This window comes from Cryptomeria japonica, chromosome 3 (assembly GCF_030272615.1).
Source record: "Cryptomeria japonica chromosome 3, Sugi_1.0, whole genome shotgun sequence".
Taxonomy (NCBI): domain Eukaryota; kingdom Viridiplantae; phylum Streptophyta; class Pinopsida; order Cupressales; family Cupressaceae; genus Cryptomeria; species Cryptomeria japonica.
The window spans coordinates 253,629,723-253,656,808 of record NC_081407.1 but is presented as its reverse complement, the minus strand read 5'-3'; the positions used below and the strand labels follow the sequence as shown (position 1 = coordinate 253,656,808).

General features: G+C 34.0%; 1 pseudogene; it reads left to right on the top strand.

The window, feature by feature from the left end:
• The first annotated feature begins 10,779 nt into the window (after window positions 1-10,779).
• On the top strand, window positions 10,780-26,022 carry LOC131045668 (uncharacterized; annotated as a pseudogene).
• Window positions 26,023-27,086: the final 1,064 nt, after the last annotated feature.

The window sequence follows — 27,086 nt, the reverse complement described above, 5'->3', positions numbered from 1 at the left end:
GATGATATATTCCAGTTCAGACATTGTATTTGTTTTTATATCTCATTTGTAGGATAGTGAATCCTCCGGGTTTGTAGCCTTGTTTTGTATTTGAGTAGAGAGTTGTAGGCAATGTTCCTAAATGCAAGTGCATTCCCCTTTTGTAATATTGTTCTACTACTAGCCATAGTATAATAATATTGTGGGTTCAAATCCCACAGTTGTTTTTTGCTTTCCATGTTTTCACATAAAATTTCTGGTGTTATGGTTGTGTGATTATTTTATTTAAGTTTCACATCATAATTTCTTTCTTATGTATTCGGTGGTTCAAGAATCAGTTTATTAAAATATTAAAGTGCAGAACACTAGTTCATCCCCTCCCACTTAGGGTTCATTGATTCCAACAATTGGTATTGGAGCCTAGTTCCTCCAAGGAAGCTTAACAGCTTGAAAAAGATCCGAAAGATTGAATCAATGGACTCCTTGGAGAGATAACTTAGAGTGGCACTTGAAGATCTTGATTTGGGAAGAAAAGAAGTAAGCTGCTTGAAAAGAAACTTGCATGCAGCTGAAGATTTCATCGAGACACTAAAAGATCAAGTGAGCACTTTTGTAGAGAAGAGAAAGGAGTTGATGATAAAGATGAAGGAGAAAGAAGAACAAAGCATTGATAATCAAGTCATACAAGGCAAAAGAGATGAATGTGAGAAGTTGGCTAGGGAGAATGCAATTTTGAAGAATGAGATGAAATCCATTATAATGAAGCTGATAAAAGAGATTCAAGATTGAAAGAAGAATGAAGAAACCTTGAATCAATCACTGAAATATAAGATTTGATGAATATTGTAGATTGACATATGAGAATGATCAATTGAATCTTGAATTGGTGCAAACAAAGAATAATTGACAAAAACTTGAAAGGAAGATCATGATTCTGAGAGATGAGCTGACTATTGCTAATGAGTACAAAGAAAAATTCAAAGCTAGTTTAGCCTGGGTGGATGAGATGCTAGAAAGTTAGAGATATGGAAAAGACATGCGAGGTCTTAGATTTGAGAAAGCAGAATCCTCTGGTTTTGGTCAAAGCAATCATAAGAAGAAAAATAAATCTCTAGTAAGACAGCCTAATGCTTATAAATTCAATGGTAAATATTTTATTTGTGGTAAATTTGATCATATGGAAAGTCAATTCAGAAGTAGGATGAACAATGGGATGATGAATAATATGATGAAAAATGGGTCTACCTTTACCAGTAAATGTTTCATATGCAACAAAATTGGACCAAAGTCAAACATGTGTAGAACAATAATGAAAAACTTTCAGAATAAGAGATGCTATGCTTGTGGTATGCTTGGGCATATTTCCAACCAATGCAGGATGATATCAAATCATATGAACTATAGTTCTATACAAAGAAGTCTTATTTATCATGCATGCAACAAACCTGGTCATATTGTAAGATATTGCAGAAGAAGGAATGCTCTTGTAGGAAAGAATAAATCAGATGAAAAGGGAAAAGCTAAAGTGGAAGAGATAAGAGATCGACATAAGAAGAGGTGGGTGAAGAAATAATTTTTACTATTGAAAATGGCTCCACATCTGATTTTGGTGTAGGAGCCTCATTTGATAACTAAGGAGTTTTTTCCTTAGGGGGAAAACTATCATGTAAATCCATATAACCCCCTTGCTGAGATCTGTAACTAGTTCTAGAAGGTTGTAGAAGATCTATATTAGATTTCTAAATGTTATCCGAAAGAATTCATGGTGATTTGTGACTCTGGTGAGCGAATTGATGCAGAACAAGGTATCTACAAGATTTTAGGGTCATGCATTTATTGCAAATAAAAGTTAGGTTTTCAGAGGATTAAAGGGTATTTCTCTATTCATTCTTTACAATGCGATTAAAGAGAAAACAGTAGATTAGTAGAGTGAAAGAGATTCTGAAGCAAAATTTGAGCTTGTAGTGATTTGACTTTCTTGCATCTGGTTGTGCTTGAAAAGGTATTTCTGAAGCAATCAGTTCATACCCTAGATTCAAAAAAGAATCATCTTCTAGCATTGCAACTCCACTTGTTGTTAACATCACTGAAAGAGATAGGCCCATTTTTAATAAAAATTTGTTTAAGGCAGTTGAAGATGATCCAAATGGTACATTTTCTTCTGTGTTGTACAATGTTTTACACAATGAAGATATTAGGGCTTACATACATTGTAATATTAAGGAATTGGGAAATTCATATATGTTATTCCTGTATGCTCAACACATGGTTGATGGATTTGCCAATCTGAAATCAGATTTTAATAATTTGGAGGAAAAGGGTTTTATTTAGTTTGTTCATTTCCTAGTATTCGAAGAACCTGAATGGGTAAGGTATGTTCTAAGGAAAATCTAAGATGAATTCATATGGCTAGACAAACCCTACAAGATCACAAAGCAAGCTATTCAAGCAACGACCTATATGAATGCTATCGGTAAAGTTCCTAGCCTCCAAAATGTAAAGAATACCATTGTAATGGAGGTAACCAGTTCAAAACACAACAATAGATCAATGACTATAAGTGATATAGTGGAATTTGATGTACAATTTTCTTCAATGGTTATCGGTTATAAATTTTATTAGTCAAGCAAGAAAAACTCAGTATCGAGTACTACAATTTATGCAACTTATCACATTCTCAAGAAGAACAAGAAGTATGATTTATGTTTAGTGCTTCTCAGCGAGATGATGAGAAATATCAAAAACATCAAGTAAGACAATAAGCATATATTTAAATTCAGTTCCTTGATTATTTGCTTGGCTCTATATTTCCCGAATGAAATCCCTAAGATTGGAAAGGTGTAATGGGCATATGTCAAACTAGTGTTAGTGTAAATCAAAGAAGGATTGCAAGGTGTTGATGATGCAGTTGCTCAAAAAATCTGCTTTATAAGGTAGGGTTACTTCAAGACCTTTTAGGACCTGATGTAAGGAAGAGAAATAATTCCAAAGGCTATGGATGAGAAATAGGAAAACATAATATGCTTCATGGTGGACAAGGATCAATGTCACATGGAAGCAGTAGAGCCTAGGACTATTTGAGTTTTGCCAATTGGCTATGAGGTGGAATAAATCACTCATGATACTTATGCACAACACCTCCTTAGTAAGCCAGTGGATGAGAACGAGGAAAGAATTAGTATATTTAGAGAAAAATACTTAAGCCTGTATAAATAGTTCACTAAATTTGAAAAAAAGAGAAAGGTGAGAAAGCAAGTTGAATAACTGGCAGAGTAAATGGGCATAACAAGAGAAGCTATGCAGAGCACTCGTGAGAAAAATTTATTGAAGGAGGAAGACATGGTGAATCATCAGGATAGACTAGTTCCCACACCTTCCAAGAAAGCTAAGTCTAAGATGAACAAGACAAAACCTACCTTCAGTACACAAAAAGAAGTCCCTCCATCTAAACCACAATCAACATCAACCAGTGGAGAAGAAAAGGGAAAGAAGGAGAAGTCGGTGAGGAATTATACCGTTGTGGAAGAGGAAACTAAATTTGATGAAGAGGTTAGAGAAGTGAAGAAGACTACCACATATGCCAGGGTAGTCTGAAAGCCTTCATCTCGTGAAGATCAACCAGCAAAGAAGCCTAAAACTCAAGGAGAGCCATCTGGTCAAATCAAAACAGGCAAAAAGAAGAAATCTAAACTAGATGAGCCTTGAAGTCTGGTAAGCTTCATGAATCATACACTATTGTGCCTCCTTTGACACTAAGTGAATTGACTAATCAGATAGTCAAGGAAGGAAATTTGAAAAATGTTTCAGAATATTATGGGAATTGTGATGAGATTGAGTGGAGATCAATTGAAGAAGTTATAATAGAGTATTTCAATACATATAGCCAGGTCTTGTTAGAGCTATCATGTATAATTCCGAATTAATTATATGATATTTTGGATGCCTAGAGACATGAGGCAAGCCTTGAAGATGAGAGATTGAAATAATACACATTAGTTAATTAATGTGTAGTTATTTCAAAATATGAGATTCAAAGAATTTAGAAAATTATACAAGAAAAGTTTAGGAGTAAACACAGGGTGCACAAGAGAGTGTTTGGTAAATATGCTGAAGTTGCTAAGGAAACTGAGTGCATTTTTTAGGAATTTTTTGAAGGAGAATTAGTGTCAGATCAATCTAGAGAAGGATGATTCCCAACCAGAAGGACAATCTAGCAAAAATACTTCTCCTCTAATAGTTCATGTTCAATTAGAAGTTTCTCATGAGCATCCATCTGTATAGATTGATCGAGTAGAGAAAGAAATTGCATATGACACCATTGATAGTCAGGAAGTTGGGGACTCTTGTGAAGCTGTGTAAGATCCTCCAATTATGGAAGTTTATTCAGAGGATGCAGTCAAGGAGATTGTTGATGAGAAGGGAGTGGATGAGAAAGATGAAGAAGAAGATGATATAGAAAAGGGTGATATAGGTGCTAGTGCTGAGAAGGAAAAAGGAGTAGAGAAGGTTGAAGAAGAACTGATGACCATGGAAAGAGCCACTATTTCTAAAAAAGGGAAGAAAATTTCTATTGATGAAGAGACCTCTTTCCAAGGACCAATTGATTTGAGTACACTGTCTCCCATACAAGCACTCAAGTTGGCCACTCTCACACAAATAAAAGCAAGTGAGGACTTACGTAAGTCCGAATCTAAGAAAAAAGAGGTTATATCTCTATTGATAATAGTTTTGGAGAAAATTTTGTCTAACCTTAAGCAGGATTCCAGTGACACATACTCTGGTAAGATTAAGGGTATGTCACATAAAGTTGAATCAGATTCTATATCATTGGAGAAAGTAGTGGATATAAAAGTTTTGAAAAATTTTAATGAGATGAGACTCCAAACCTTTTTGAAAGCAATAGATCCTAATAGAGTAGTTTTGAAATCTGTGGTAAAGAGTATTGAGAATCCATTAGCTAAAGGTGGTCAGATCGTTAAGTCATGTCTCATTTTTCCTAAATTTATAGTAGACATTGACAAAAAGATTAGGGAATATGAAGGGCAGTTAGCTATAATTTCACAATATTTTGCCCCTCTTTCAATTTTTGCTAGCAATCTTGAAGCTCAAATTGTGAATCTAACATACAAAATCAAGAGTTTGAGTGTAGAGAAGGAGCGATTATTAGACAGAGTGGGAGAATTGAGTTAAATCACTCCCTGACTTGACACTTTGCTTGGAGCACAACAAGATGCAGTAGTTACTTTGGGAAAAGATGTACAAACAAATCTTAAGGGTGCAAAAGTACATGCATATATGTTTAGTGCCTTAATTAATGTTTTGGATTGTTTCAGGAGAGGATAGAATGGGTATCTAAAGGTCTTGAAGGTAACTTATGCGTATATTTTCAAGTTTCTGTAGATCACTGTACACATTTTTTTATATATACGCTTTGGTGGATTCCTACCTTTACCATTGATGTAAAAGGAGAGAGAGCGGTGAAAAATTGTGAACATTTTTAAGGGGGGTCAGTTGAGTGTATAGATTTTCAAATTCTTTGCAGTTTTGGAATTTTAGAGCATTTGTTCATTTTTCATAGTGTTGCCATCAATGCCAAAGTGGGAGATTGTTGGCAAGGGATACTGTTCTTGTGATCTTAGATGCATGGATATTACTTAGGGGTTGTCATTGATGGCAACTCAACTTAGTAATCCTATCTAGTACCTCTATATTTGATCTATCGAAAGTCATATCGACTCTAGGTATTACTACGAAAGACTGTGGACATAGTGTACAAATTCAGTGAGCTTGTACAACTCATTTTCGGTGATGGATTTTTCATTGAGGTGATTGGGATAGTCGATTGGTTGTTTAAGATAGATCATCTTGTAATTATAGCATCCAGTGTTGATTCTACTGCATGATTATTGGTCCAGTATCTAGTATTTCTGGAAGAGAAGAGCTATTGTGTGGACATGTTGGGTAATGTTTAATATGGAACTAAAGGGATGATTTCAGTGATCAGTTTTGTGTTCAAGGATTTTTTTCCATTGCAAGTGAAGCTGGTGATCACATGTTTTAGGTCCGGTATATGGATTTGTGGTGGATTGAGTCGACATGAGACTACACATTTCATATTTTACAGTTTTTTCAAGTTGCCTTGTTGGAGATCCATTTTGGCAGTGTGGATATATAAGGTCGACTTGGTTGATGATTTTTAGTGAGAAGGTGATAGAGATTATTTTGGGAGTGACTAAGCATAGTTTCACGTACAAATCTTTAGTTTTGGTTATCTAGTATTTGTTAGCAGAAAAGAACAAAGCAGTCTCTTTGATCATTGGTCCAACAGATCATTTTGAGCCTAACTAGAACTAATTCCTGGGATTTGTAGATGATATATTTAAGTTCAAACAATGTATTTACTATTATATCTCATTTGTCGGACAGTGAGTCCTTTGGGGTTGCAGCCCTGTTTTGTGTTTGAGTAGTGAGCTCTAAGCAATGTCATTAATGCAAGTGCATTCCTCTTTTATAATATTGTTCTACTACTGGTCATAGTATAATAATATCATGGGTTCAAATCCCACCATGGTTTTTCTCTTTTTCGTGTTTCCACATAAAAATTCTAATGTTACGGTTGTGTGATTATTTGCTTTTAAGTTTCTGTATTATATTTTCTTTCTTATGTATGCGATGGTTTAAGAATCAGTTTATTAAAATAGTAAAGTGCAGAAAACTAATTCACCCCCTCTCAGTGTTCATTGATTCCACCAAGAACAACTATCTCCATGAGTGGTCCCTCTAGTATACCTTGTTAAAGCTATGAATAGTAGTAACATAAAGTACCTAACATACACTAAATCAATTATCAAATGGAATGAACATTCACAGCATGCAAAACACTAAACATTGTTTCACTATATCAGTCAGATTGTTGGATGCAAAATCTGACAACCTGATAAGGTTCTGAGAGTCCTCCTGTGCCAAGCTTGAGTAATTATCATCAAGTTTCTATGTGGTCCTCCAAATATAGGGTATAAGAAAAAACTATGAAATCGTAGTTATTAACCTGATTTAATACAAAAACTAAATTTACTAATAAACCATAGAATCAAGTCTCTGATTTAACGAATAATCAGTGATCAAATTTTCCTAAAGTTTACTCCAAACCGAGCACAAAAATAAAAAGAAGCAGATAAGAAATTAAAGAAAGTAAAGGGATTTCTAAAAATTAATAATTCATACTTGTCCATGCCTTTTAAACACCTCAACGTTTTAAATTCATGTCAATCAATTTAGTGACAACTAAAACATATGATGATATGCCTCCATCATTTTTTATTTGACACAATCATTTGGGCACAAGTTGAGAGTATAGAACTTAAATATTTAGAAAGTCATTTTTTTAAAGGTTCTATACAGGATTTAATAATTGGAAATCAATACTCTTACATGCCTCTTGCATGTTTCTATATTTTTTATTCATCTAGAATAGTAGAACAAAATAAAACAATGTTTTTGATAGACCTGAAACCCAAAGTTTTACAAACCAAGGCCACTAGTCAAACAAAAATTAAACATAAGAAAAATGGGGGACAAACCCCAAAGACCCAAAGTCAAAAACAACATGAAAAGCCCCCAAAAATAGGAAAACACACTCAATTGAGAGAGTGCACCGGTTCGGTGTTCTTCTAAATAATATTTTTGTTGATTTTCTCTAGAACCTCCATGATGAATCTGGAGGTACCCTGGTCCTAGCTCTGACTCATGGTCTTAGTATAGGAACCCAAGATAGTCTTCCTTCCAGCAATACTCTCACCACCTTCCCAACATTCTTTTTTCTATTTTTCCTAGGGAGGATCACTAGCTAGGAGTCTGAAGACTAAAGATTAAAATCTTCTTTCCTGAACAAGGACTTCAAAAACATGTTAGAAACAGGGGAGGAAATAGAGAAAACAAATACACCATAAACATATTTCATTCATCCCTTCATTCCACAAAATGATTACAAAATGCCTTTTTTAATGGAGGTCTTAGATGTTTCTAGAATGGGCAGGAGGTAGCTGGAAACTTCTAGAATTTTTGCATATAAAATAATGTTTTAAGAATATAGATGGTACGGTGGACAGGTTGGAGTAGATGTTGAAAACAGATCCAAATCCTACTAATTCTGTAAACACTTGTGCATACGGAACATGTGGATGGGGGTAGATGAGATTAGACTCCAACACTCTCCCTTAATCTCAACTACCAATGTTCTATCCATTCATTTGTTCTTTCCAGCTTTCTTCAACTATCTTCCCTTTTTGTCTGTGATCTCTTCTTTGGTTTTCTTTCTAACTAGTTGTTGCTATAGCTACTGCATTTTTCAGCATTCACAATGTCTTCTATTTAACTAATATCCTCCTCTGATTTTCTGATTTCTTTCATCAACTTCTCTTTCTTTCTTGTGCTCCAGTTCTCTTCAACTGTTGCTGTAGTCTCTAAAATCTCTTTGGTTTGAAGTCTTCAAAACATCATATAATCAGTAGTTGCCTTGCTAGACAATGGTTTCTTTTGGTTGAAAACATTTTTAATCCCTTTTGGACATTTAAATCTTTCATTACTTCTATTGTTCTTCACATATGAACATTTGGACAATCTTTTGAACATACGAGTGAGCTTTTGCCAATTAGGTCCATAGGTCCATCCACAATCCATTTTTATACAACCTGGTATTGATTCTTTCTTGCAACACATTTTTTCAGAATGATTTCTCAAACCACAAATTTTACATGCATGTAAGTCCCAACACATTTCTTTTGTGTGTCCTTCTCTATTGCAATGAAAACACTTAATACAATGCCTTTTATGGGCTGTTTTGTTTGAACTGGTAGCATCATTTTCTTTTCCTATGACATATCCAAGACCTTCATACTTTGGCTTCATTATAGGCTCAATAGGCTCTCTAATTCCTTGTTCTTGTTTTCCCAATCCTTGACCTTTATAACCCATTTTCTTCATGATTTTTAAACCAATATTCTTATCATCACACCTAACATAATTTGCAAACACATTTTCATCTTCTTTCTTGCATTCTTTATCACAAATAGTTTCAACTAAATCACCTTCACTAAATGATGAACACAAATCTTTTGAGTCACATGAAGCATTACTAACTAGTGGTTTTAACTTCAAACATTCATTCTCTTATTTCAGATTTAAAATTTCCCTTTTGTGTAAACTATTTTCTTCTTCTAACCTTTTTTACATTTCTTCCAAATCATCAAACTTCCTTTTGACATCATCAAATAACTGTAATTTCTCTTCTAATTCCTTATTTTTATCTTTAACTTCATTGAGTTCTTTTTCAAGATTATAATTTTCATCTAACAGTTCACATTTTTCCATTTGTTTCTCTTTTAAAAGCATTTTTATTTCTGAAATTTTCGTTTTACATTCGTTCAATTCTTTTTCCAGATGATTTGTTTTCTCTTTCTTTACTCTGTCCACTTTACCCATTGAAACAAAAAAAATTAAACCTACCTTACCCTGACACTTGACTGTGTTTTTGCTATTACAAATTTCTTCCTCTAAACAACTCTGTACACCTTCACAATCTTTGGCCAACAACCTTTTTCAACACCTTCAACTTCTGTTTCTATTGACAAAACTTCAAACAACAAACTCATTCTAGACTATTCTTAAACTAATTTATTAAGAAAAACTTGCATATATACCTGGATACAGATCCTTCTTCACACTTGGCAGACCAAAACTTTACAACTGCTTTATTTATGCTTGTACTAGCAATATCACCATTTTCCATGCTGCAACTTCTATCTGAGTCATTCTCCTTGTAACAACATTTTTAACTGGTATGGCCTCCTTTAAGCTGCAATGTCTGAGTCTCCAATTTCTCCTTCAAGGTCATCAAACTCTATATAACATATACAAACAACTTACAAGCATTTCTTCTGGCAAACAACAACGATCTCCTCTTTTTCTTGATGTTTTCATAGCAGAACTTGACTTCATCTATGATTTTCCTTTGACTAGGCAAACATCTGCGATGGACTCCAAGCTTCAGCTTCTTCCTTGCTAGGATACTTCAAGCTCTGCCAGTATTTCTTTTGTTCTCCCTCACAGATCTCTTATGTTGCATTCTTCTGCAGATCATGCTCTGATACCATTGTTAGAAACATGGGAGGAAATAGAGCAAACAAATACACCATAAACATATTTCATTCATCCCTTCATTCCACAAAATGATTACAAAATGCCTCTTTTAATGGAGGTCTTAGATGTTTCTAGAATGGGCAAGAGGTAGCTGGAAACTTCCTGAATTTTTGCATATAAAATAATGTTTTAAGACTATAGATGGTACGGTGGACAGGTTGGAGTAGATGTTGAAAACAAATCCAAATCCTGCTAATTCTGTAAACACTTGTGCATACGGAACATGTTGATGGGGGTAGGTGAGATTAGACTCCAACAAAACAACCATCCGTTCATTAAAAAACAACGTATATGTAGAGTTGGAACAAGGGCCTCCACGAATATAGGTACAAATGGCAAATTCCACAAACTTGTTAAAGCTATGAATAGTAGTAACATACACGGAATCAGTTGCGAAACAGAATGAACATTCACGGCCTGCAAAACGCGGAACATCCGTCGAAGCCTAATGAATGCGTTTGTTTCACAATGATATAGCAGTCACATTGCGGTATATAAATTCAGTATCCTCCATTATCTAATACCTCGTATTCACTTTCCTCCCTTATACAACTCTCTACGTCAGTATTGCAATCACGCCTTCATTCGACAGTCAAAGCTGCCATGGCCTGCTCGACGTGGAAAGTAAACAAGAGTTGGGCATCACTATTCTTTATCGCCTTAATGTTGTGGTGGAGCGCGGTGTATGCTCACCTTGCTCCAAACTTTTATGACGAGACGTGTCCGCAGGCATTGCCTATAGTCAAATCCGCTATAAAGGAAACGCTGGATCAAGAACCCAGAATGGGAGCTACTCTTCTACGCCTTCAATTTCACGACTGTTTTGTTAACGTAATACATTTTTTTCAACTCTTGTTTCCTCATTTCCTTTTATCACTTCTCTTGTTCAATGCGATTATGTTAACATGGTGTTCGTTTCGGGTTTGGATGCGGCTTTCGGGGTTGCGATGGATCTGTTCTCCTGGACGACACCCCGACTTTCACAGGAGAGAAAAGTTCTGGAGCCAATGCCAATTCACTCAGGGGATTCGAGGTGATAGATATTATCAAGACCCAAATTGAGAATGTTTGCACTGGAGTTGTATCCTGTGCTGATATTTTGGCAGTAGCCACTCGCCACTCGGTTGTCCAAGTAATTATTATTCGGGAGTTTTACCTATAAGTCGTTCCCTATTTACTTACATATAGACATTCTAAATTTGTGTTTGTAATTACTAGTTGGGAGGTCCAAGCTGGACTGTAACGCTTGGAAGGCGAGATTCGACGACTGGTAGCTGAATGATGCAAACAACAACCTTCCAGGGCCCTTTTCGAGCCTTACTTCTCTCATCTCAGCATTCCAAGCCCAAGGACTTTCTGCGGAGGATATGGTTGCTCTTTCAGGTAAGCGACTTAACTACCGTCTATTTTCCTTGACAAGAAAGCCGTACCGATTACTCAATTGAAGAATCTTATCTTAGCTTAATGTGTACCTGTAGGACCTCATACGATTGGTCAAGCCAGTTGTCAATTCTTTAGAAGTCGGATCTACAATGAATCCAACATAGACAAGGAATTTGCAGCTTCTTTGCAGGAAAATTGTCCCTTCAACAGTGGTGCTGGTGACTTCAACCTCGCACCCCTGGACTCTTTGACTGCTAATGGTTTTGACAACACTTATTACAAAAATTTGAGATCTGGGAAAGGTCTTTTCCACTCCGATCAGGAATTATTTAACGGAGGTTCTGCAGATGCTCAGGTGACAACATACAGCACCGATCAGCAAGCATTTTTCACTGATTTTGCGGCGGCAATGGTGAGGATGGGAAACACCAAACCACTTACTGGAACGCAAGGAGAGATTCGAACGAACTGCAGAAGAATCAATTGATGTTTAGTGACTCGGACAAATTGTTCTGGTCCAGGTTCTATTTTTAAAGTGGAAATACCTGAGCTATTTCATATCCGTCTTTATATTTTAAACTTAAATAAATAATAAATTCATTATGTGAGAAAAACTTATTCACTCATTAAATGCGGCGCCCTTATGATGTTAATAATTAGGTATTTACATGTTGGTACAATGAATTAGGTTTTCTTTGTAATCTTCTTTATGGTCGAATCAAATTGTTATTAATTATAATTATTTACTGAAAATAGTTGTGACAAGTTTTTTTTAAAACTTTCTTGTGTTTTATTTATTTTTGGAATTGTCAAGTAAATCGTTTAATCTGTTTACAATTATTTAAGATTAACTTAAGTAAAAGACTATTCTATTGGTTGTAATTGCATATTTCCTAAGAGTATCATTATTTGCATCAAGGTAGTTATTAATAGTTGTCAATACTTACCCTACCTACTCTTGCATATGATTGGAACACATCTCTTTTTGTGCTCTCTATTTTCTAGCCTAAGCACATTGTACTTGTTGTATGCTTTGTATCATATCAATCAATCATCCATTTCCTTTTGCATCTCTTTCTTAGCATTCTATGGTGGTTGGCTATCTCCTAGTGTGGTCTTCTTAAAAAGTATAGCTTCATGGTAAATCCCTATCTTTTCCTACAAGAATAAAATGCTTGAATGAATATTCATGTTATTCATAATCATCAAGTAACTATGCATGCTCACATTCTTGTGTATTTAATTTTTATCTTATATGAGGTTTGCGAGCTACCATACATGGAGGATTAGAGAAAGGTAATAACAAAAAAGTTTATTTGGCCAAAGCTCAATTGTTCTTTAATTATATGCTTGATAATTGTATATTTACATCTCATTTTCTATTTTCTATTTTTATATCTTACATTAGCATCTAGAATAGATATATCATGTGGCATCAGATTCCATCACACCTGCCGGTTTTTTAATTGCTAAGTATCCTTATGTAGGACCAGGTATTCTTTAGAAGTACAAAGATTTGAGGTCCAGTTGTAAAGCATTCTAATGATGTTCTCACCCATGGTGTGCTCAAGTGGAGATCATATAATGAGAGTACCTATCAATGCTATCTTCAATTTTGTACTCTTTTTATTCAACCTTATAGTCTCGTATAAAGTAAATAGTTTTGCTTGTGTATTGTCTAATCTTTGGGCTTATGTATGCAGAAATTATGTTATAACTTATAAACATATCCTCAACAATATTTTTGAGCATGTGAAATTTATTAAGGCTTAATTATGTGAATTTTGTGTATTATGTTAATTTAATATTGTGGAACACCTTAAATTATTGCATCTTGTTATCATGTTTAATATATTTGATTATGACAAAAGATTTATTGATGGTCACATTTAGGAATATTCTACTAGGTCTTATTTTATTTGATGAGGTAAGAAAGGGGTCTTATACCATTCAAGTTCTTGTTGTGTCCAAAGAGAATAAGGTTACATCCACTCTCAAAAATTGGCTCGCTATCTTCCACTCGCTGACCATATTTTTCACGACCTATAATTATATCTTCTTAGCATCGAGTTTGATGAATCCCTCGTCATGTGAGAACCAATATTTAGACCAAACAAAGGATTTTTTTTATCATAAGCTTCATTAATGAGTTTTCCATATTTAAGAAAAACTATCCACATTACTCAAGATCACCCTCATATAGTCCATTTCATGTAATGAACAAAGTAAAGTTTTGGACCAATCTATCTTTCTACATGATTATCTAACACACTTCATTATAATTAGTCTATTTTTACATTATAAGTTTAGGTTGAGATTCATATTGTTAAGGAATATTATAGTAATGTCTTTCAGTTGGATTTTCTTTTGGATCAATTTATATTTAAAAACCACATTTGAATCAATTTATATTCTCAATATGGATTATAATATTATAGTTTTATTGGTACTTTTACTAGCCCGATTTTTTATCTTGCTTCCATTCCTTATTGATTCTCTACACTCACACTAAACCATTACGTACATACATTCCTACCTAATTTCATGTTACCAAAGAGGTTAAGGACAAAAAAAAATCACATTTTAAAGTTGAGTAATTACTTACTACAATAGTCATATTATTTTTACTACATAATCATTTAGCCATATATTATGATAAATATTCATCAATATTTTTTAAATAAATTGTAGAATTTTAGCTATTATTTATCAAAATTATTACATTATTTTGGAGGCTTTAATCATTGTGGGTATCAAAAGAGAATATATCTTACTTTTGATGGTTTGGTTCTCTGTATTATTTTCTTATGGTTATTGAATTGCCTAGGGTATTTACTTCTCACATACATCTTCATTTATTCAAGCTTCGCACATGTGTCTTTTTAGTTCATCCTAGATTTTTTAATGTGTGAAGAGATTCACCCAATGTCAAAGTGATCTCACACAGTGAATCAATTAATTTAATTCTAGGTTTCATAGAGGAAAATTTATTTCAAACAATTAAAATACGAACAATAGAAATGGGATATTGATCTTCAATAGTATTAGTTAGAGGACTGTAAGGAGTCTTGGTAGGCCTAAGTGGACACGTGTTTTGAATGGATGAGAGTGTATTTGTGTCCCATGTATCAACTACAAATGTTTTAAGAAACATAATAAAATTATAGTTCTTGGAAGAACATTTTTCTATAAATTTGAAGAACATAACTCATTTAAACTATAAGAAAAACCTAAGGCTAAATGCCCAATAGTGAAGGAGTGCCTACAACAAAAATAAACTCCCTCATAATCAATAAATTGAGACTAAGACTAGTTGCAAACCTATAGCCATTCACATGTTACATAATTGTTGCATAAAAATTATTCATCATAGGCTCATTCACATAGACTAAAATGACTACAAAGACCTTATGGTACTTGGCCAAGGGTTGTAGAGGTGTTAATGAGTTATGTTACTCTTCAAAGGTGGGAATTCTATTATTATCATTTTTGTTACAAGATGAAGCTCAATTTCCCTTTCTAAATTCTACCTCTTTGGATAGACCCCTCCACCAGGGGTTGATGCTTTATTTATTTCAATATAATCTATGCCTTGCTCTGCATTTAACTCCAAGCCCAGGATTGTCTATCTTCGCATTCTTTTGGAGCATGCCAATCCCACATTACCTACCCCCGGTACTGCTTCTTCCGCAACTTTAGTCCCTGAGTTTAATTTGAATTCTATTCTTATCATTTTCATTACAAGACGAATTTCAATTTCCCTTTCTAAATTCTACCTCTTTGGATAGACCCCCTCCACCAGTGGTTGATGCTTTATTTATTTCAATATAATCTATGCCTTGCTCCTGCGTTTAACTCCAAGCCTAGGATTGTCTATCTTCGCATTCTTTTGCAGCATGGCAATCCCACATTACCTACCCCCGGTACTGCTTCTTCCGCAACTTTAGTCCCTAAGTTTAATTTGACCTATCCAGGTTTCAAACTCATCCCGTACAAACTTGTTTGACCTATCCCTTGAGTCTTCGAAAGAGAAATTCCACTCCACGTTCTTTGTCCTTCGACTCAATGGCTACTAAGGACAACTACCAAGCATTCACAAAATGTGAGACTTATCAATTTTGCTTGCTGCATTGATGTTGAGATGTCTGGAAAAGCATAATTAAAAGAAAGGTTTTGAACTCTCCTTGCATTTTCTTCTATTTTATATTAATATGTTAATATTCTGAGTTAACTTAAGTTTGGATTGTTTTGCAAATTTGCTGTGTGTAAAATGAAGATGTAAACACTTATTTTGTATGTACTTTTTTGATATATAATTAAATATATTTTTCTATTCTGCCCCTCGTGGCCCTAACATTCTCTTATCTAGCAATGAAAATAATTAATAGCTTTCACACAACATGGTACCTAGTGAAAGTATTTATTTTTACTTTCAGAAATTATTCCAAAATATCTTAGCTGCCAGACCTGTGAAAATAATAGCATTCTATTGCTGAAGAGGGTAAAATTAAAAGTTTGTTTAAATATAACTTGCTCCTCTCTGTTGGGATTCTACATGGATTGTATACAGAATGGTACGTACCTATGAAACGGACCATGAGTATTTCATATAGGTTACTACAATGCCAATCACCTTTTTAATGGGTAAATTTATTTCCTAGAATTATATTCCCTTCGACAATTTCATTCTACATGATATTTTATAGTCTGGAGTCGTACTTTATCATTTGTGTACAAGAAATGCATATAGATCATAATTTGTCATCGTGGATTTACAGAATCTCCAAAGACATCTATTTTTTTTAATCATGCATTGGGTTCTTGGCAGGAATGATTTTTGGTACCTCAATCATGGACAATGCTAACGTATCAGTCATTAGGTTGTTTACCTTTTCTCACCAACATTTTGGACCATAAAAGTAATCATTTTGATTTCTGTGATGGACGAGTTATGTGCCTAACAAAAACTATGAGGGGATCTATCCAAATAGACCCCAACACACTGGTAATCATTTTGAGATTCAACTACACTGACAGTGTGGGACTATGTAATTTCATAGCTCAATTGTGACATTAAATACGGTTATCATAATTTGAAAGAAAATAGTTGAAAGACTAATGATTTAAAATATCTGTAATATTATACTAATGAATAATGCATTCATATAGAGAAGAAAGAAGATTTTATATTATTGCTACATATGAAAACAACTGTATATCTCAACTGAGTTGAAATACAATAACATTGAGTAGTTAATATTTATGGACTGTCGAAGAGAAAATAACTAAATCAAAAAATAAAATTATAAAAATAAATGCAGAACACTGTATAAGTAGAAGGAATTAATAAATATTCAACAAAAGCCCTATTTCTAATACATCAGCTTGTTTTATGCTTGGCAGGGAATGAATCCCAACTAGTCTACACACCCTATGATATTTGGGAGCGAACTCATCACAATCCTTCCAAATCTCATCAACCCTGGCTACAATGTTGTACGTATGCTTGCTGGAACTAATGAAAGAACTCTAATTGGAAGGGTATGATCTAATTTTGTAAAAATGTTGCTTTATAATTTTTGCCAATTATCTGGACTGATAGATTGCAAGTCATATGCTAACCTTTTTGCAAATTATCTGGGGTGATAGCTCGCAAGTCATATGCTAACCTTTTGTGATTTCATTAAGCTAGAAATGTGTTGATTGGGCTTGGTTGGGTTGAAAGAATTGTTTAACCAAGCACATAAAGAAATAAAAATATATTTCTTAAAAAATAAGAATTTGTTTTTTTTAGTTTTATGATAAAGATATTCATTTTTTGTGCAAGACAATTCCAATATCATTTAAGTTTAGATTATAATAATTTTTTCTATTTTATCAATTATATCCTGAAAACAAGATTTTGTTGCTGGCTAGATATGTCATATTTAAATTGGTTTTTGAAGAGTCTTTAATGATTTTTTTACTATGATAAAGTGAAACTTTCATATCAATACTGTTGTTGCTCATTGTAATAGCCTTGTGTGGTTAGGTCATAATTTTTCTATTATGATTTGTCTTTGATCTGAGTTCTTCCTATTGCAATTCCGCTTTTGAGTTTCTATTCTTGTATGTATTTTCATTTCAATTTTATTTAATAAAAAATGATAATATAATTATTTTCGAAAAAAATAATCAGATAGATTGCAAAGGTGGCCATGCTCCAAGTTGGGTGCATTCTTTTGTAGTGACAAAGAACTAACATCATTATTCTAGAAATGCCTTTGAGATATTTATTAGATTGTATCTTTGGAGGGAAGGTTTTCAAATGGTAGCCAAAGACCAAGGCATTCATGCATGTAGTTTCTAGACTTACTAGAGAGATGGTAAGTAGCACTACATGTTTTCTTCAATAGTGGATAAAAAAATTAATATGCTTATTTAGCATAATGATTATGACAAGTTACTTATGTTGAAGTGCTAATGTTTATGGCATTGCACTTCATCAATGCTTATGAAGAAAGACAAGAGCTTGGCAAGAAAATGTCAATAATAGTTGATTGTTGTGAATATAAGGTTGATCCCTCCATCATAGATATATTAAAACTATAAGAGTTGAGATCATCCTCCGATGAAGACATTATTGTAAATTCAACGTAATATATTTTTACCGTATGTTGTTTTAGCATATAATTCATACCAACAAAACTAAATTCATTTCAAAATAGTATTCTCTAATTAATATAGTAAGTCAGCATAATCATAGTGAAAAAAAATGTATTAATTTATTTACAATATCAATTAAAATGACATTTCTTTCATTTACATAAGTAGTGAGATAATATAGGATCTTGAGAGATATTGGTTTTTCTGAGTAGAATAGGATGCTTCATGATACCCCTACATGGAACTACAACAAGACAACTAGATGTTGTGATTCCTCCAGAGAAACACGATAGTTTAATAGACGCATGCACCATAAATCCAAACTACATTGAGAAGATGTATAGTTATATATATGGATGTACAATAAGACACCCTTGCAATGATCCCAATTCTCTTATAAAGCAATTTTAGTTAATATATTAGTTCTTTAGTTCAATAATGATTTTATCCTCTAATTTCTCACACTTGTTAGTTTAGCTTTAGTTTTTTTCCTTTACAAATTAATGCCATGTATTTTTAAAAATTGATAATTTGTTCACTAATGGTCTAGATTGATTTGGAAAAGCAAGTAACAAAAAGTTGGCATATCGAACGAAGCATTCCATCAGAACCTCTCTTTGTAGCTCGACCTAAAGCTAAAACAGAAGATGATAGTAAGGAAATTAGTACTAAATTTATAGATATAATAGTTACGGATAATTAATTTATCAAGTAAGAATTATAATTCATGTTATGTTCTATTATGTTATTTTGTAGGTGTAATAATATCATTAGTGAGTGATAAGCATGGTGGAGGGTTTGTAGTAATTTTGGATGGATCTACATTTATAGAGGTTGCTCGTGTAAAGTTTCCTTACGAACTACCAATTGGCACACATGGTTGTTGGATTCCCAAGTATAATCAATAAAATAAATGTAACCATCTGCAAAATGGTTACTTTTGATAGGTAAAGATAATGATCTTTACATTTCCATAGCATATAAAACAAGTATGAATTTCTTGGATATCTGGCCTACTATTAGCTATTTTTCTAAGGTGTTTTAAGTCCCTATCTTTAAAAAACAATAATATTTTGGCCCAATTAAGGAGAGGTGGATGTATTAAAATAAATCTTAAGCTTCACTTATCTATTAAAAAATGAATTATTAAAATATCATCGATAATTTTGATAAGTCTTTTATGTGCAATTCCTTCCAAATCAACGTGCATGATTTCCTCTCGACACCCTGACAACACTTAATATTTTAGCACCTATCTTACAAATACTTTATAATTATGAACATGAGTGTATAAATGAATATAGTTCTTATATCATGCAATGATGATCCAACAAGGAAAACTAATGTGATTTAATAATAATGGAAATAACTTCTTTTAATTCATCTAAAGTGATAAGTTAATGACACAAAAAATGAACTAGGAATTAGTGACTCAATAGGGAATAATAAAAAGATAATGTTGTAATACAACCGTCTACACTAACTTATATCTTAAGCCAGAAAACTAAGTCATAATGGTGCACATAATCCCAAAGAATTTATATGTAACACACATGTTTTTCCATTTTTAATAATTAGTAATCAATATTCTTTCATGCCCCTTGCATGATTATACATTTTGTATTAATGTCAATTACAGTAGTGGAAATTGAAACATTGGATGAAACTTACCTATTATTTATAATTTGGTGTATGTCCACAAACGTTTTGAAATCATGCGCATTTTGGTAAACCGTTGGAGTAAACATAAATTAACCACTTGCAAATTCTAACTAGTCAAGTATTTTGATGAATATGGGTGACATAATATATTCATTAGAATATATAATACACATACCCACAAGAAAAGGATAGAGGGACACAATGTCACCCCTCAATGTCACAAGACACACTTGAAAATCAAAGTCTAGTAGGGTATAGCCTTGAAAAAAATAGGCATAAACAAACTAACAAAGGGCCCATACCACAATTCAATAAAAATTACAACTAAGTAGCCAGTGCACACCGAGAAGGAGTTGGAGGGGGGTCATGATCATCTGGTTTTCCCATATATCAATAGGACTTAGGATGATGTCAAGTACAGACCACCCCTCATCAACAATCACCTCACTTTCCTCTTTATCTTCTACCTTTTTAGGAGAAATGGACAAATCTAACCATGGGAGCCACTTAGAAGATTCACCACAACCACTACCAAAAGGCCAAGCATCGTTGTCTCCAAGGGTCACTCCTTCCCCACCCGAAGGCTAGGAAAAGGTACATTTAGTACAAGGAGAAATAGAGCATCGTTGAACCAAACCAACCCTACCACTAGAATAGTGGAAAATGGTTGGGGATCATCCAATGAAACTCTAGCAAGAGTGAAAAGGGAATTGACCCAATGATTAAGTAGCTCTTGATGGTGAGTCACCTCCAATGAAACCTTAGCAAGAGTGCAAAGGGGAATTGAAAGGTATCTAGCATGACAATAAGGGTTTGAATGCCAATCCCCTTCCAAGTAGGAGGGTGTTGGGGAAAAACCAAATAAACACAATGCCTGAGAAGGACCTTCTAGGTATTATTACTAGAAATGGCATGAAGAACCCATTTACCACCAAGGGTTAAACCCTAACTCCTAGAAGAAAGGACACCATGCCCACCAAAATCTTGAAAGAGATACAAAAAAATCCCAAGCAATGAGGTGAAAACCTTTGTGATCCTTAGAAAATGCTTGGTGGAAATCATGAAGAAATGGACCTCCAAATGGAGACAAGAAGCATTTGAAGGTGCCCAACAAGAGGAGTAATAAAAATGGGTGGTCACTAAAATCTTTTAGAAAACCTAGAATTATATAGCCAAAGAAAGTAGTTTGGTAATCTAATAAGAAAGCTTCTTCTCAATTCTAGCTAGAATGACATTCTAAAGGTCAATTGAAGAAGCCTAAAAAGAAAAGGGGATGCCCAAAAATTAAAAAATTTCACTATGTCCAATCCACTTCTAGTCATAGTCACAAAGCTATGGAGGCTTAGGAGAAAAAAATTATGGTAACATTGCACCTTTTTCACCTGTATTGTAGAATTTGAAGCCAAATAGAATGCATCCAACCATTTAAGGGATTCTTTTTAATTATGCTCCTCTTTAATGAGCATGTGAAAGGATTTTTTTGCAAATTGACCATTGATGAGTTGCTGCATTGATTTAAGTAGGGAAATGACTTAGACAAGTCCTTTAGAGATGGTGTCTTCAAATAAGTAACCAAACCCTTCTACCACAAGAACATATGAAGAGGGTGCAAGAGTGTACTCTTGTTGAATTGACCGAAAGAGCTTGAAAGTAAGGAATTGCCAAAAATTATTGGTGATGCAAGAAGAAGCATCCCCCAAAATAATCTAAATAGATTGAAGAAATATCAAGCCTAACCTAAGATCTCCAAGCATCATAAAAATAAAGGGCCATTTGATGAGATCATAAGCTTTGGTAAAGTCAACCTTGAGAAAGAGAGTATAATAGCCAAAATGATGAGCCCATTCCATACCTTCCCAAACCGCAATGATATTATTTAGAATAAATCTATATTTGATGAATATTTCTTGTATTGGTCAAACAATAAGAGGTAGAAGATGGCGGATTTTCAAATCCAAAGCCTTGGCAATAATTTTATTTGATACATTCAACAAGGTAATATGCTGCCAATTGCAAATATCCTTCAGATCACTAGGTTTGGGAATGAATTTAAGATTAGGGTCATTGTTGATAAGATACCCTAAAAAAGGTTATGAAAAGTTTTAAGATGGAATTTGTAAAGATCGAGATTCAAACAAGGCCAATGAGTTTGATAAAACTCACATGGAAACTCATCGTAGTCAAGAGCCTTATCATTTACCATAGAGCTGACAACCTCCTTAATGTCATCCAAGGTAAGAAAATTCTCATGAAAATTATATTGAGCCTTTGAGAGCTAATGGGGAACATCGCATAGTTGGTCCTAAAGGGTTTGATCTCACTTAGGAGAAGGAGCTTGACTTGTGAGCCTAAACATTAATGATCCCAACGAAATGATTTATGATTAACATGAGGATCCACATTAGTTGGTGACTAGGATCAAACCCATAGTCAACAATGAAGGAATTCCAACATGGAGCAAGTAGAGTCACAAAACTACCACGTCATGCCTCTTCTAGGATACAAAACACAAGGTAATATAGCCAAATAAAATGACATGCAACAAAAATTATGAAAGAGGATATTTTAATTTCCCACAAACATAAAACATCAAAACCATTATAATTTTATCGAGTATCCCACACAAAATCCTTCCTTGTAAGATCAGTGACACCTCATACAATCCATGACAAAAAAAATCATATATCACCTTCTTGCATGCCATCATTGTCCTCAAGAGATGATAAATGGTTATTGAAAAAATAATCTATAGACTAAAAATAAGGTAACCCATTTCGATGTTTATGTGGAACAATTTTACCTTCCTTTGCACACCTAGGCGAGCTATAAGAATGGTGAAGTTTGTTAATTGGAGCTGCAATGATAAAAGCTAACTAGGGGGGTTTGTCCTAGAGGTTGACAAACAAGAACATCAAGAGGTCTATTACTTGAAGAGAAATTGCCCTTAAGAACAAAGGTTCTCAATTTTTTTCATTCTTCACCACCTCAAGAACATGTCAAGAGGACTCAACAACATTTGGTGGGGAGTTAAGTTTGGGATCTGCCAGTGGACAGTCCTTAATCTTATGAGCCACCAATTGGTAGTATAAATAAGTGTTAGGTAGATTTAGATTGAGAAGTTTTTAAGAATGGTGAAGGCCTCCAATCTGAATGTTAATGGTCTCCCTTAAATCTCAAGACAAATCCACCTCAACAAAAACCCTCTTTAGAGGGGGAGCATGATAGAATTGGTCTGATTTGGCATAAACAACTTTCCTTATGGAAGTAGAAATAGAAAATAAAAAAATACAAACATGGTAGAGGAAGACCTAAAAACTCTACCCAAACTCGGACCTAAAGTTTCTTATCCTTGGATATAGAAAGTTCATGGGACACTAATAAGGTAGATCCCATGAGGGCCCCATGCCTTGGCAACCCAATCTTGGAGCATGATTTCAAGGGGGGCCCTCCCAAAAAAATATCTAATAAGTGTATACTATTCAAGCCATTGACATTCATAATCAAATTCTTGTGCAAGCAAAAGGATATTCGAGGGACTGTTAGAAGTCTTATCTCCTGAAAAATATTCAAAACAAGTTTTTGAGGTTGATTATTTGATGGATCCATTCATGTTAGCTACAAGTGCACCAATACTTGCATCAAAAAATAGATTGATGTCAGTCATAGCCTAAAAACTTAAAATGTCCCATAGTAAATGTGGTATGGCACAAGCCAAATGCAAAAGAGTAGTTTGTTGAGAAACAAAACTCAAAACCCTAACCAACACATTTGCCTCCAATCTCATAAAACATCTAGCATGCCTCAATCTAATCATATTTTTACTCGCTGACAAATGACTGTACCAATAGAATGATTGTTATTTCAGTGGACCTCATTTTTCCCATTTTTTGTAAATAAAAAATTTGAAGTCCACTCATCTAAATTCTAATAGACTAGTAAGAACTTAGTATACAACTAATTCAAGAGAAAATAGATACTAATAATTAGTTGAGGCTTGGCCACAACTTGTGGCTCTTGAGAAATCATCTAAGTTATATTAGAAGAATACAACTTCTCAGATTCCTTCCATGGTCATAACCTTACTTATAAATAGTAGAAAGCTTCAAGAGTCTTCTTGGAGTTTGACATCTTATGTTAAATAGATTCTTTGCCTTCCAACAAATTTTTAATTTTCTTTTATTGTTCATATCTCTAGAGAATAGAAATCTATTACAATTTGTTTAGTCAAGAGAGCCTTTGTGTTTATTATGCATGGAAGGTCATAAGATTGGGTGTCCCTATTTTCTTTTCAATTTTTGTAGTTTCTTTAACTCCTACATAATGATTTCATTTGACCTTTCTAGTCAATTCTTTTGTGATTTACTGCATTCATAGGCTTTTTTATTCTTAACATTATAGATTTGTTAAAAAGTCTCTTTGACTTTTACCCTCAAATGATACAATTCTTTATCTAATTTTCTATCATTCCATTATTAATATATTTATTAAAAATATATATTAACAAACTACATTAATGTTTCACTTCATCTTACAATCTAATTATTCAGTAATATCATAAAAACGTGAAGCTATAGTCTACCCAACCCAGCAAGGAGTTCAACTATAATAGCCACTCTTTGAAAAACAACGTATATGTACAGTTGGAACAACTGCTTCCACAAGGATTCCCTCGAATATAGGTACAAATGACAGATTGCCGGAACTCGTTTAAGCTATGAATAGTATTATACAATTGCTAACATACACGGAATCTGTTGCAAAACAGAATGGCCATTCACCGAACGGAGTACGCGGAACATCCTTGGAAGTCTGGTCAAATGCGTTTGTTTTACCACAATATAGCAAGCATAATGCGATATATAAATTCTGCATCCACTATTATATAACACATCGTATTCACTTTTCTCGTTAATCCAAAAGCTTCAATCCGCTGGGCTGTTGCATGCACTACTTTTCTCTTGTGTGTCACGGTTTATGGGCAGCTCTCTCCAACCTTTTACGCCAACTCATGCCCGCAAGCACTATCTATCGTGAATAACATAGTACAGCAAGCCGTAAACGAAGACAAACGAATGGGTGCGTCGTTATTGCGCCTTCACTTCCACGACTGTTTCGTCAATGTAGGAACTAGAAACTATCTTTCATTATTTTCCTTTCATTTTTAGTTTCTCATTTATTAAAAAATAAATCTATGCAAACTATGCTTGTTGGCTTTTTAATTGATTATCATTGCAGGGCTGCGATGCCTCTGTACTGCTGGATGACAATCCAAATTTTGAAAGTGAAAAGGGCGCTAGACCAAATTCATTAAGAGGCTTTGATGTGATAGATAATATCAAGACCCAGCTTGAGAATGTTTGCAGAGAAGTGGTTTCCTGTGCAGACATTCTAGCTATAGCTGCTCGTGATGCAGTTGTCCAGGTAAATATTTCTCCCCTTGCTTAAAGATCCATGTTTACCCTAATAATGGCTGAAATGATTCGTTGTAAATAAAATTGTCAGCTGGGAGGTCCATCGTGGGAAGTAATGGTGGGAAGGAGGGATTCGAGGCTCCCAAACAAAACAGCCGCGAACGAAGACATCCCAAGTCCATTCTTGGAGTTTTCTGGGCTCCAAATTGCGTTTCAAAAACAAGGACTGTCTGTCAAGGACCTCATTGCCCTTTCAGGTATATCTGCTTTCCAGTGCTTCTCTGAAACATATATTACAAGCAATTAAGTTACTTGACGTTCCAAATTTCTTTCCGTTTGATTAGGTGCTCATACAATAGGTCAAGCACAATGCTTCACATTTAGAAATCGCATCTACCAGGAATCGAACATCGACCCTGTTTTTGCCCAATCTCTTCAGGCAACGTGCCCTCGAGACGATGGCGTTGGCAGTAGCAACCTTTCTCCTTTCGACATTGTTAACCCAAATGTATTTGACAATAACTACTTCAAAGATCTAGTGGCATCGAAGGGCCTTCTAAACTCAGATCAGGCACTACTTAACGGTAGGGATGCTACGTTTACTCAAGATCAGGTTGCTCTCGACAGCAATGATCAAACAACCTTTTTTACTGATTTTCAAGTTTCTATGGTGAACATGGGAAACATAAAGCCTCTTACTGGGACAGACGGAGTGATTCGGAAAGATTGCAGGAAACCAAACTAATGGAAACTTAAATTTGTTACACTATATATCTATTCTGATAAATTAGTTCCGCTTGATAGGCCGTAATCTACCTAATGCAAATGGTTTGTCGTTTTCTCTTCTTTAGATACTGCATCAAATTTGCAGTTTCTCCAAGTCATTGTGATCATAAGAAAAAGCGAAAAAAAATAAATTTTTTGCCCTTTGATTAGTTCTAACCAACAAATTCTTAACATTTTTCGCCATTTGACCAATTCGAACCAGCAAATACTTTTATTTTCCAAAATGCCAGATCATTCCGCTAGATCAACAGTTCCATTAATTCTATCGTTTATGTAAATATCCCCACATCGATTATTCGTTTCTTTTTAGTTGCCGTTGCATTTTAGGTGTCAAAGTAACTCCCAAATTGTTATTGTGCACCATTTACACCTCATAAAATAGAAAAATGATCTCATGGACTTAAAAAGGATTCATTTTCATAACAAAGGAAATATCTAAAAAAGTCATAAAGTTAATATACTGTAAGAGTATTGTATTTTATATGTGTACATAAGTTTAGTGGAGGTCGGTAGTACGAATGTTTTAGTTGAGTAAAATCTTGGGATGAAAATCAATGGTATTGTTGCAAATTTTTATCATGTGTATATCTTTAACTATCACAAAAATCTTATGTATGGTCATATATAGGAAATATAAGTTCTTAGGTCTTGTTGAATCCTAAATGAATATGAGTTTATCTAATCTCAAAAGTTTTCTTCTTATTCATGAGAATATTTTCTACTCTCGAGAATGGCTTTCCATTGTCTTGACTTAAATAATCTATCTAGAAGTATGAAAACAAAATTTCAAACCCAACAAGACCATCTCAACTTCTCTTTGATCATGAATTTACAACATTTAGGAAACCACACATTTTCTCCAAGGTAAACCCAATATCATCAATGTTACATGTTGAAAAAGGCAATGTTTTACATCAATCGATTTTTATAAAAAAATATCAAATCTAGTTTATGATTAAAAAATTTCATTGAATTATTTATTTTTCTTTAACATTTTCTACAAGCTAATTAACTTATGACTTT